The sequence below is a fragment of the Juglans microcarpa x Juglans regia genome, chromosome 8S (assembly GCF_004785595.1).
Source record: "Juglans microcarpa x Juglans regia isolate MS1-56 chromosome 8S, Jm3101_v1.0, whole genome shotgun sequence".
In the NCBI taxonomy this organism is placed as follows: Eukaryota; Viridiplantae; Streptophyta; class Magnoliopsida; order Fagales; family Juglandaceae; genus Juglans; species Juglans microcarpa x Juglans regia.
The window spans coordinates 18735348-18748716 of NC_054609.1; the positions used below are offsets into that span (position 1 = coordinate 18735348).

Consider the following 13369-nt stretch of genomic DNA (forward strand, 5'->3'; position numbering starts at 1 on the left):
CTGAATTTAAGTCAATTTTTCACTCCTCTAAGCGTGGACAACAAGGCATTGATAAAGAAAAGAATTTACTTTCAAAAAATAAAAATAAAGAAAAGAGTAGCAACTTCTTTGTAATTTTCGGGCCACTCAACATTTTGATCACGAAAACGCGTCGATGTATTAAATAATATTAATATCAGAACCATTGAAGAAAAACACGTTTACAAAGCCCCCACACACGTGATGCTCACACAAAATATTAATATCAAAGCCCCACTTGTTTTTGTATTAATAATATTTATATCAAAGTCCCACTACTTGTGTTAATTCACATATTTGTATAAGAATAATATTCATATATATTCTCATTTTATTCCTTCATTTTGATTATTTATATATTTAATTTTTTTTATTTATTAATTAAAAAAGTGACTATTAGATAAAATTTAGATATTGAGATAAGATGAGATGATTTTAAATAAAAGGTAAAAAATTAAAAGTTAAATAAAATATAATTAGAAACATGATGTTTCCTTACCTTTTTTTTAAAAAAAAAAAAAGTAAATAAATGAATCAGTGTATTAATAAAGAAAAGAACAGCAACTTCTTGGCAACTTTAGGTTGGATTCGTGGAAATCTCAGTTCAATTTTCTTCTTGCACGTGGACAGTACGCTTCTCGAAAGGTAGACGTCCACACTCCTTGAATACAGAAGCAGATGCAGCTTTGCATCATCATAAGAAAATATGACGAAAAAAAAAATAAGGACTTGGAAACCCACGGGCCACACGGGGGAGGGAGTGTTCAGACTTCAGACTTTAGAGCCAACTATAAATTAAAGCAATGATTGCCAAAAGATCAAAATTAAGCTGAAGGGAGAGAGGGGATAAATGTAATAATTTCATTTAAGCCCATTTGAGAAAAGTTGAATTTTTTTAATCTTAAAATAATAATAATAATATTAAAAAATATTATTTTAATAATATTTTATTTAAATTTTAACTTTTATCTTAAATCATCTCATTATTTAAATAAAGACTTAATACTTACCTGATCAATAAAATTCTATTTTTACATTGAGTTTGTAATTAAGTGATCGATATTAACCTTAAAAGAAGGCTAGCTATTGTCTAACCCTACTCCTTAAACATAAGAGAGAGAGAACAAAAAAATATTCAAATTATCGCTCAATTTACAATCATATCCTAAAGATTGAAATGTATCCTATTTTTCTATTAAAAAGAAAACATTCTTTTGAAATTTTCTCAAAAAGTACAATATACCCCTAGTAAATTACAGAAATTAAAATTTTAAAATATAAAAATTATTTTGAAGATTGCGCTAGAAAAATTGAACAATATATATGGTTGAAAGAAATTTAAAATCATAGACAACTATTTTCAAGAGTGTTTATTTCAGATATTTTTACGGAGGGGGTGTATTAAAATATTATGGTACTTAAGAGGCAAATATATCGATAGTTTAGAGGGTAATTGCAAATTGGGTAATAGTTTGAGCTTTGAGGAGGGTTGGTATAATTTTACCCATAGAAAATAATATAGAGATGGATAATTTGCTTGTCTAATCTATGATTACATTATCGAATTAAAACAAAAAAACCCTATTATCTCTTCCTATTATCCAAACTCTACCAAACTCTAACAATTAGACCCATTAGACAGTGCTTGTATGGAAAAGTGACTGAAATTTATGATAATCATGTCCAAGTTAGTTAACAAGTACATATCATTTACCGACGTCGATTCTTTTAACTCTTTATTCTCTTTCGTAGGTCCGATTGAAGCTCATGAGTCATGAATTTTTATTTTTTTATTCCCTCAACACAAGTTAAGCATTGCATAGATAAACTAAACAGTTACACGAAGATACAAGATTTAGTGAGATAGAAGTCCCTGATAATCTTTCCAAAACAAACAAAAGCAGTACTGAAAATAAAAATAAAAAAACAGGTAACCTAAAAGCTTGACTCCAATCCATTCTCACAAGAGAAAGTCGCTCAAAAATTGTTTTAACAAAGTCTGATAAACAGCATGAGTCATGAATTTAGACAAACAGACCTGATGATCCATGTTAAATCATCCAATCAAAATTTTAAACAAAAAAGTGGAGTTCAGATCCAACAATGATATATACCCAACTCAAAATGCCCGATCAATATGGATTTATTTGACTAATCTTGATAGGAATGAAACACAGGGTCTGGATTGGATGTCTGTCTCCTAAAGCTGGATTTTAGATCACTATTGCATATCTAACTGTAATAATCATCTAACCATGGATAAGTCAATTTGGTATGAGAGTCATCCCAAGTTTTTGTCCCCCATCAAACTTTGGGTCCTCCTTGAATCTCTCCTGATGTTTAGCCAAAGCTTCTCCAAAACGTCCTCTTAGATTTCGTACTTCAGATGGATCTACATGGTAAAATATTGGTAAAACAATTTGTTGTTTTGTTTTCTTACACTCAAGGATCTTCGTTAGCTCCTCCAAGCACCATGTAGATGATGCATAGTTTGAAGATAATACAATGATAGAAATCATTGACTCCTCAATGACTTTGAGAAGTGTAGGTGAAATTATCTCTCCTCTTTCAAGATCTTTGTCATCTTTGTAGACTTTGATTCCCTTATCTCGTAGAGCAGGGTATAGAAGGCAGTAAAAGTATTGCGAGTATCTATTCCTCTAAAACTCAAGAATACATCGTAAGGCTGTTTAAGAGTGGAAGAAGAAGATGCGGATGAGGAAGAGGGTAAACTGAATGCCATTGAGGAACAAGTGTATGCAATTCAATTTTGATACAGAGAAGATGTCCACTAGTCTTAAGTAGAGAAGTAGGTGCAACTTTGCAAAATTATTGAAAAAGGAAAAATAAATTAAAAAGAAAAAAAAAAGAAAAGGAGGAGCAATTTCTTCACAAGCCTTTGAAATGCCTTTCGGTGGGTTTTATGGTTAGTGTGGACCAGAAATCGTTGTCTCTATTCAAACTTATTGACAAGTTCCAGTTGGATTCGTGGAAATATCAGGCCACCTAACGCTTTAATTCCGAAAACCATTAAAGAAAAAACTGAATTCAAGTCAAATTTTCACTCCTCTAAGCGTGGACAATAATGCATTGATAAAGAAAAGAATTTACTTTCAAAAAATAAAAATAAAGAAAAGAGTAGCAACTTCTTTGTAATTTTCGGGCCACTCAACGTTTTGATCACGAAAACGCGTCGATGTATTAAATAGTATTAATATCAGAACAATGAAGAAAAAACACGTTTACAAAGCCCCCACACACGTGATGCTCACACAAAATATTAATATCAAAGCCCACTTGTTTTTGTATTAATAATATTTATATCAAAGTCCCACTACTTGTGTTAATTCACATATTTGTATAAGAATAATATTCATATATATTCTCATTTTATTCCTTCATTTTGATTATTCATATATTTAATTTTTTTTATTTATTAATTAAAAAAGTGACTATTAGGTAAAATTTAGATATTGAGATAAGATGAGATGATTTTAAATAAAAGGTAAAAATTAAAAGTTAAATAAAATATAATTAGAAACATGATGTTTCCTTACCTTTTTTTTTTTAAAAAAAAAGTAAATAAATGAATCAGTGTATTAATAAAGAAAAGAACAGCAACTTCTTGGCAACTTTAGGTTGGATTCGTGGAAATCTCAGTTCAATTTTCTTCTTGCACGTGGACAGTACGCTTCTCGAAAGGTAGACGTCCACACTCCTTGAATACAGAAGCAGATGCAGCTTTGCATCATCATAAGAAAATATGACGAAAAAAAAATAAGGACTTGGAAACCCACGGGCCACGGGAGAGAGAGTGTTCAGACTTTAGAGCCAACTATATATATTAAATCAATGATTGCCAAAAGATCAAAATTAAGTTGAATTTTTTTTTAATTTTAAAATAATAATAATATTAAAAAATAATATTTTAATAATATTTTTTTAAAATTTTAACTTTTATCTAAAATCATCTCACTATTTAAATAGGAGCTTAATACTACCTGATCAACAAAATTATATCTTTATATTGAGTTTGTAATTAAGTGATCGATATTAACCTAAAAAGAAGGCTGCCTAGCTATTGTCTAACCCTACTCCTTAAACATGAGAGAAAGAACAAAAAAATCTTCAAATTATCATTCAATTTGAAATCATATCCTACACTATTCATTTTTCACAATCACAATCAATTTTTATCTCATATCATCATTATAATTTTTATAAATTTCTACATAAAATACAATCAATAATTTAACTATTTTAAATTTTAAAAATAATAATAATATTAAAAAAATATTTTAATAATATTTTATTTAATCGGAGATGTCGCCTATGGAGCTTTGGGTGGCATTTATCGTTAGCGTGGACCAGAAGGCATTGTACGTCTCTGTTCAAACTTATTGAAAAGTTGCAGTTGGATTCGTGGAAATCTCAGGCCACCGAACGCTTAATTCCAAAACCGCGTCTCTCGTGAATTAAATAAATTAATATTAATACAGAACAACCAATAAAGAAAAAACAGGTGTAAATCTGTTGAAACTGCTTTCAAGTAAATATAAGTTTTCAAACTATCTCATTACTCTCTAACATAAGCAGTAAAAAAAAAAATCTCACACAGTAAAAAGAATTTATTTTTGATTAATTTTATTATTAATTATTGATTATTATTTACTATTTTATTATTTTTATTATTATTATTATTATTTACAAATCATCCAAAATAATCGTTTCAGTATCCAAAAGAGTCACGCTTAACTCACTTATTTTGACTGATAGACATATTTTGTATTTTTATTTTTTTCTTATTTTTCTTTTCATATTTTTTTAATATATTTAAATATTTTTAAAAAATAAAAAAATACATCAATATACTAAAAATTATTTTCTTAATAATTGAGTAAAAAATAATAAAAAAAAATTAAATATACAAACAGCTAAATTAAATATAACCACGGTGACTTTACTGGGCTGTGCCCACCTTGTATCAATTATTTAGGCACTAATTTGGATAATAAAGTATTTTGAGAATATTTTATTATTATTATTTATTTAATTTTTATTATTTATTTAATTTTTATTACGTTTTACTACTATTAAATAATTTATTATTATTTCTCATTATTATTCTTAAAATATCCTAAATCACCTCGTAGGCCTTCGGTCGCAATATTTCTTATTTTGTATTCTCAATACCTAAACGCGCGCAACCTTAATATAGCAATCAATTCCTCCCACGTCAAAGATGAGGGCACCGACTTAAAAGAAAAATATAAAAATAATTATATAAATTTATGTGAGATATCAAATTTTAAAGTTATCTTTATTGTAATATAAATTTAATTTTTCACATCAATACAACTAAACTCAATACACATGAGTTTATGAATTCATCTCATCATATTATTATAATTTTTTTAAAGAATAATTCTACGTATAATTGTGAAGTGCGTAAACGCTGCGTAATTATTTTGAAAAAGTTTAAGGTTTATTATTAAAAAATTAATTTTTTTTATATGAATCTTATATTTTATTTATTTTTTTAAAAATGATTATGCGACGGTTATATAATTCATAGTTATAAATATATTTAATTTTTTTAAAATTTTTATATAAAATATAATAAATAATTTAATTTTTTAAATTTTAAAATAATATAATATTAAAAAATAATAATATAATAATATTTTATTTACATCTCATCTCATATCACGGTCTAAACTGCACCGGCAATATTAATATAATTTAAAACAGAAGGGCGTTTTCGTAATCAAAGCCATAGGGGCATGAGATTTCCACGAATCCAGCTGAAAGTTGCTATGAAGTTTCACTCTCTTCTTTATTTCCAGGACAACGATGTAATACCAACTACTCTAGAATTTGATGGAGATAAAATGAAATGAGATGAGATGAGATAAGATGAGTTGAGATAAATTTAGTTGAGATAAAAATTAAAAGTTAAATAAAATATTTTTAAAATATTTTTTTAATATTATTTTTATTTTAAAATTTAAAAAAATTGTTAGATTTAATAGTATGATGAAGTTGCTACAACGCCACCAAAAGTGGCCTTTTTTAATTTAAGTTTTTTTTATTTTTTATTTTTATTTGTCTATTTCATTGATCTAAATTAAGTTTAATAGTAAACTACATAGAGTTTCACAAAAATAAATTAAGTTTGAGGAGAGAATTGGATTTTCTTTTAAGAATAGTAAATTGTTAACTTTAACGGGAGCATATATATTATATATAAATGGTCATGATACACATAGAAACTCTTTTATAATCCATTTTGCAATCAACTAAAGCTAACACGTACGCCATTTCAATAAAAATAAAATTTAACTTTACAAAACTGTTCTTAATTTAATAAGAGGTTGCAAGAGTTGTATGTTAACCATTTTCCATATAGAAAACTTAACAATATGAGTCTGAGTTGAATTGGTCATAGTACTTACGAATAGAAAAGAAAATATAATCATATATAATATATACACACACATGCACCAACGAGTTACTTCAACATTTTTAACTTCAACATTTTTTTGGGAGATTCACGTGCGGACAAAAAACAACCGTAAATTCAAAGGTTTTTATTAGTGTGATCTTACCGTATTTTCTTCTAATACATGGCGAACATCTTCATAAGACCACAATCTACTACGTTCACCAGCTTCTTTACTCGATTCTTGTCGAACAATTTCTTTATCCATTTCTTGCAATAAGTCATGCATCTCCACCCACTACTGATCACGCCAATGCTGATCACGAATATTGATGAGACACTTATCTTTGAGCTTTGCAATGCCAAAAGATGATGAAAAACCACAATTGTCTAGTATTGTCGTGACATATTCAACAAACTTCCTATGAAAGAAACATGCAATGTCAAGGAAAATATCATTTTCATTATCATCCAGCCTGTCATAGCTTATTTTAAGAATTTCATAATTATCCCTATGAGGACTTCTTTTATACTGTTCCAATACACTTTTCCATTCTTGTATACTTCTACCACGCAAATTTGAACCAAGTACTGTAAGAGCTAGTGGAAGGCCCTTAACATAACCTATTATACATGTTGTGAGTTTTACATAACTTTCATCTGGCTTCTCTCTTTCAAATGCGTGCCAACTAAATAGTTGAATAGCTTGGTTGTGGTGCAATACCTGCACTTGGTACGTTGAATCAACTTGATGATAAGCTAATAGATGTTGATCTCTTGTTGCCAGCTAGTTCTTGTAATTGGCGAAACTCATTCACATCATCAAGAATTATAAGTACCATTTTAGAGCAAAGCCTATCCTTTATAACATTAGTACCTCTAACATGATCATCAATATTAAAACTTCCAAAGTTTCCTAAGAGATCATAAAAAAGTTTCTCTTGCAGTTTGACCAGACCGTCCTCTCGACTCGACATCTCTCTAACATTTGCTAGAAAACATCTAGCTTCAAATTGATGTCCAATTGAGTTGAAGATTGCTTTGGCAATAGTTGTTTTATCAATTCCACCAGTTCCATAAATCCCTAACATGAGAGTAATGTCATTCCTTCCAATTTCTAAATTAGTATTCAAGTCTTTCAGACGAAACTCTAATCCAATTGGATACTCAGCAATGTCTAACTGGTCTTTAGATTTAGCTATTGTTGAGTCCACCCATTGAATGATTTTACACATAAATTCATATTCATTCCAGCCAATACAGGGAAAAAGAACATTCAATGAGTCACCTTTTTCACATAAAAAGATATGGAGTTTCATTATCAACACATCAACTATAGTATCACCCATTACAATTACGAAAAAAGTTAAAAAAAAAAAAAAGACTAACATAAATTTTTATACTAGCTGATGTAGAAGATCTTCCACAAGGTCTAGTTACAAGATTTTTTTTTTTTCAGATTTGCTTACTCAATAACAATAAATTAGTATGAAACCAATAAAAATGGAACAAAAAAACACCATTGGGCCACTGGGGAAAAACGAGTTTGGCTACAATTTGCAACTCTAAGGCCATGTTTGGGTAGTGGAGTGATATCATATTTTATCAATATTTTTTTACAACTTTTCACTACTATTAATTACTATTTAATATTTTATCATTACTTTTTCACTACTTTTCACTATTATTTAATATTTTATTATTACTTTTTCAGTATTATTCATAGATCATCTAAGATCACCTTACTACCTAAACATAACTTAAATTACAATGCATGGCGGTATTGTACAGACGTTTTTGACTATTTGACACTCTCAGCAATTATTGACGGAACTGTGCTTTGTGTCCATGGTGGTCTTTCTCCTGACATTCGAACATGTACAGTTGATCAGATACGGGTTATAGAACGAAATTGTGAAATTCCGCATGAGGGGCCATTTTCTGATCCCATGTGGAGTGATATATCCTGAGGATATTGAAACGTGGGCAGTTAGTCCACGTGGAGCTGGTTGGCTTTCTGAGTCCAGGGTCACTTCTGAGTTCAATCACATAAACAATCTTGATCTGGTTTGTCGAGCACACCAGCTTGCACAAGAAGGCCTCAAGATAAAGGCTTAGTAACTGTGTGGTCTGCACCAAATTACTGCTATCGTTGCGGGAATGTGGCTTCCATATTGAGTTTCAGTGATAATATGGAGAGAGAAGTGAAGTATTTCTCTGAAACAGAGGAGAACAACCAGATGAGAGGCCCCAGGACAGGAGTCCAATATTTCTTATGATCGTGGGGAGGTGTTTGCCTGCATTGCTTGTAAAATAATTGAAGAATTGTGATATGATGTTGAGTGTGCAGTACTGAGAAAGCCTGAATACGTGGGGTATTTGTAAATCGATCTTTCATATGCATGCCTACGGATTTTCCGTATGGTCTAGGCTACTTTGATATTTGTGGGCAGAGTATAAGGTCGCTAATTGTTACTCCATTATTTATCAGTTAATGTGCTCATTCCATGAAGTTTCCTGTCCAGTCTGCTCTTGGATTCTTGTGCTGTGAATCAGGCTGTTATTTTTACTTGGGTAATTTTTAATAAGCATCTTGCATATGTATTTTGGCACGGTTTTGTGCATAACCTGTTTCCTAGATAAATAATTTTCATTATGGAGCGGGCATTATCAGAGAAAATTTGCACCGAGCACAAAAGACATTTACCCTTGAAAAAAAAAACTTGCTTAAATTACAATGGCCATGACTACCACAAAATTAAAGAACTATAAAAGCAAATACAGTTGTTCATAGCAGCACAAAAAATCTTGTAGAAAGATCAGCACAGTGCACGGATGCACAAGCCATAACCAATGTAGGACAAGAAATGTAGAGATACAAAACCTACCCAAAGCATGAACCAAACCAATGTAAGGACAACAAACAAGGAAGACAGGTTTATTCATGGAGAGTCTATGGCGCCTTTGGTGGCTGATGGATAATTGTGCTTTTCTTTTATAGTATTCTACTGAATTAATTAGATAGGAAACACTACATTGAAGATTGGGGATTTATGTATGTTCTTGTTTGTTTGTAGGGTTTTACATTAAAGACATTTTTTTGTCAGATCATTTATTACTTCAAGTGTGATAAAGTTTCGGTTAGCTAATTGGTGCGCTTCTCCTGTGTAAGAAAGGGGCACCCATAGTGGGCACCCCTTCACCACCTCTTGGGGGTTATGAAGTGGCTCTTAAGCCACTTCATGAGACTTGATGGCTGGCCCTTAATGGCCAACCAGGGGGTTAGACTAGAGATGCTATTTACATAGTCTCTCCTCCTCTTTCGAAGATAGACTTGCATCAAGAACGATTTCTCTCTCAAATGGTTCTCTCTTATAACGGCATCTAGGCTGTGGAACGTGTGAGTGTTGCTCTGGTATTACCACGTAGCACACTCCACCATCGATGTGAAGATCGTGGATGAACAGCGATACTGGAGAATCCGTGGAACAACCGCACTAAATCCGAGATATTTCCTGTGAGGTAATATCGCTTCCGCTATGCATTCTGATCTAGTATTTCTAACATTGGTATCAGAGCCCAATGGGTTGTTCTCGATTTATTTTTGTTGTGCTCGTAGTGATTTCTTTTACAGAATATTTTTTTCTGTTATGTGAATTTTTTTTTGAGCACGATGATTAGTAACCTCTGTGAGCCGACGAGTTGGTCGTTACGGTGGTAGTGCCGCTGCATAGGCAGTGACTGAGACCCACACAAAGCGGAGCACGACCTTGGTGTGGCTGTTCACATGCGGCATTGCAACCACCGTGATGTGTCGCGCACATGATGGTGTTTATACACCTCGGTGCTGCGTCCACTAGAGGGTTGGTTGCACCCACATGACATGCATCCAAGGGTGCTACAACCGTGCACCTCCAAGCGGTGCCGCAGACGTGGACTGAAAATATCTATACACAAAGCCGCGGCCAGCGACTGCTTCACATGGAAGCGTTGCGTACGCCCAGGTGTGACGTGCACGACCTGGAGCTGCTTGCCCCTTAGTGCATTACGCACCTAAGGTGCGGTGGCACCTGGTACCGATGCAGCATGCCAAAGCGTGGAGGTTCGCCGCGCTGCAAAGGTGCACTGCGCACCCAAGAGCGCTTGCGCACACACGGTTTCAGTCCCACCACTATGCACATCCAGGTGCAGCGCTACTAGGGGCCCAGCGGCAAGTGGCAAAGCTGCAGGCAGTGCCCACAACGGCTTCAACCAAAGCACCTGGCTGGTGCGGTATGCTTTGCCGCACCCAGAGCTGCGTGAAACGGCGATGCAGCAGCCTATGCAGAAGCTGCATGCTACGCCGGGTGGGGCAGCGCACACTAGGAACGGCGCGCACCAGGTGCGGCGAGCACCAGGTGCTGCGCACACCAGGGGCAGAGCGCACCAGTGAGCGACGGGAGCCCTAGCGCAGTGGCTGAAAGCTTGAAAGGGTGGCGGCGGCGGTTACATGTTTTTTTTTTCTTCCGATTAAGTTTCTCTGTATCCGTCGGCTGAAGGAGGAAGATGAACAGTCGGCTGAAGGAGGAAGATGAACAGTGATGTTCATTAGTTTGTGATGAAGTTTGGGCTGGATTTAAAATGAGTTGGGCCTATTTTTTTTAAATCTAGTTCTGGGTCTGGCCCCTATTATTTTTTTTAGCAAAACCCATCTGTTTTAATTTAAGAAAAACAGTTTTAGTTTAAATTTTTTTTATGGGCTGTGAGCTGCAAAACTATTTGTTTTATTTCGGTTGAAAAAGAAAAGCCCAACTATATATATATATATTTTTTTTTACAGAATGCAGTCTAACTCATTTAAAAAAAAAAAAAAAGGTCACTAGGTGATTTGGGCCGCAAGCCCAGCAGGCTCAGGCTTGCACAGTAGTTGGGCCCATGAGGGTGCGGCCCATTTGCTGTCCAAAATTCAGTGGCACAAATTTTTTTTTTTTTTTGACAAAATGCTTAGTGGTGTTTTGAACCCAAGACTTCATTAATACACAAAGTCAATGGGCTTAACCATTGGGCTAGAGGTTAGTGCTTCTATGTTGATTTTATTTAGTAATTCAACATGTAATTGTGGCATATAATATTTATTTTTCTAAAATTTTTTTTGCATATGGTTATTGAATATATGCATACCATGAGATTATGAGATAAATCTTGCCACATTTGTTAGGCTTTTTTATTTTTATAGTATAAATTGCCTACGTTATTATTATTTGTGAGTAATAATTATTTGGGTCAAATGTGATGTGATTATTTTTGTACATGTATTGTAATTACATGTAAATGTATGAGCTTATTTTATCACTTGTATTGTTAAACTATTTTTTAGAATTGTCTTCAGTTTTTTAGAATGTGATAAACTAGAGGATTAAGTAGCCCGAGTTTGATTAGTCCATACTTATGATTGGCTCATATTGATTTCTTCAATCAAGGAAGAATTTTTTTTTTTTCATGTGACTAACTCGGTAGATTGTTTATCCTAGTGGGAGTATGGTTGAGATTGATTTGTAATTAATCTCCTATACGATATAAATTTGCGCGAAAATTAAGTTAGAAATTAATAATTAGACATTGAGGCGCAAGAGATGATTAGGAAGCTTAGCGAATTTTTGATCTTGCGACGTGTATTAATTATTTTTGTTCTGACTTAGATTAACGCGGCAAATTTCTTAAATGTGTATGTAATTAGATGCGCATAGTTTAGTAACTTTGAGATAACTATGAAAAAAGCCTAGAGATTATTTATACGACTTAATCGTCGCATTAATCTCCTCCATGAGCAGTAGTTAGAAACAAATAAAGATTGTTATGAGTGTCATATAGTCTTAAACTGTCATTATTATGAAACCTCTAAAAGGTCTAGAGTAAAATTGGAAGTGCGCGTAGGACGCATGCACTACAATTTTTATGGAAGTTGATGGGATCAACTGTCAGATAGAGCTAAACCACTATTTTACCTTTGAATCTTGTGGGTAATAACAGAAGTTGCGTGGTGTTTTTGTAACGCAAAGATTAATTGCTCCTATATTTTGAGGTTGAGCATTATAATATTAAAGCAACTTAGATTACTCAGAGATAAGAACATACTCTCTAAAACTTGCTAGTATGTCTAGCGAGTAAGGATATTAAAATCTGAGTGTGCAAGCGTGTTGAGGACATTCTTGATTGGCACATTCATTTTTTAAAGATTTTATCAGTGCACCTTTATGTGGTATTTGTACTGATAATCTTGCTCAAGTTTTATTTCTCTCTAGCGAGAGCAAATAGGTTCTTGCAGAAATATGAACTTAGGAGCACCCCTTGAGAGTAATACCAAGCACCTTGGAGGTTTGCCTGGTAACTGTGGCAAAAGTCTGAATGATTAGGTATGACTTAAATTAAGCCTAAAAATCTTGCTCGTGGTTGCACTGATGCAAGATAGGTTTTAGGTTAAAATAATTTCTCATAAATTTATTCTTTTCTCTCCTATAGTGGATTGAAGAATATGAAAATATTGAGTAAGCGAGAAATGAAGAAATATTGCTAGTTAGCGACTAAAACGTCACACACTGCATTTTTTGCACAAAGTGATATTTTTAGTGCTTTTAATGCAATAATAAAGAAGTCTATACCTAATTTGATTTAAGACTCATAGAGTGGTGTTAGTGAGAATTTCTAGAGGTTTAGAAGTTGGATGGTCACTCATTGACTCAGTGATATTATTTCTCGAGTGGGGAAATGATATATTAAAATATGCCATGAAGGCATAGGATGATGGGTGTGAAGCTTGAAAAATTGAAGATTTTTTCGCTAATGAGATCCCTCTCCTTGGTTTAGAAGAGTCAAAGAGAAAAGGCAATATGAGCATTTTCTATGTGAAAGTTCCTATACATGCACACTAAG

At 32.8% G+C, this 13369-nt stretch overlaps 1 protein-coding gene and 1 pseudogene across 1 annotated transcript in view; one reads left to right on the forward strand and one right to left on the reverse strand.

Annotated features, from left to right (window-relative positions):
* Positions 1-13369, reverse strand: part of LOC121244099 (disease resistance protein RUN1-like) — a 209133-nt gene that overhangs the window by 18343 nt on the left and 177421 nt on the right. The gene's annotated exons all lie outside the window — the stretch shown is intronic.
* Positions 4342-9049, forward strand: LOC121244299 (annotated as a pseudogene).